Here is a 230-nt window from a genome sequence, read left to right as displayed (position 1 = left end):
CTGAGAACTCTACCTCCTTTAAGTTCATAAGATCTCGACGTCTGGTGGAGAAGCAGAGGAGAGGTCTTCCGCACAAAGGGAATCCGGCAAGCAAGGGCCCGGAGCACGTCTTGTTGCATGTGGCCTCCCCCTCTCGTGCGCTGAACTACAGTGCTTACAATTCATCACAACTGACACACGACTGCGGATAAATCGGCATTCAAAAGTGAATCACGGAGAAGGTCAACCAA

Source organism: Penaeus monodon, chromosome 32 (genome assembly GCF_015228065.2).
Source record: "Penaeus monodon isolate SGIC_2016 chromosome 32, NSTDA_Pmon_1, whole genome shotgun sequence".
Classification (NCBI taxonomy): Eukaryota; Metazoa; Arthropoda; class Malacostraca; order Decapoda; family Penaeidae; genus Penaeus; species Penaeus monodon.
Note: the sequence above shows the minus strand (reverse complement) of the source record.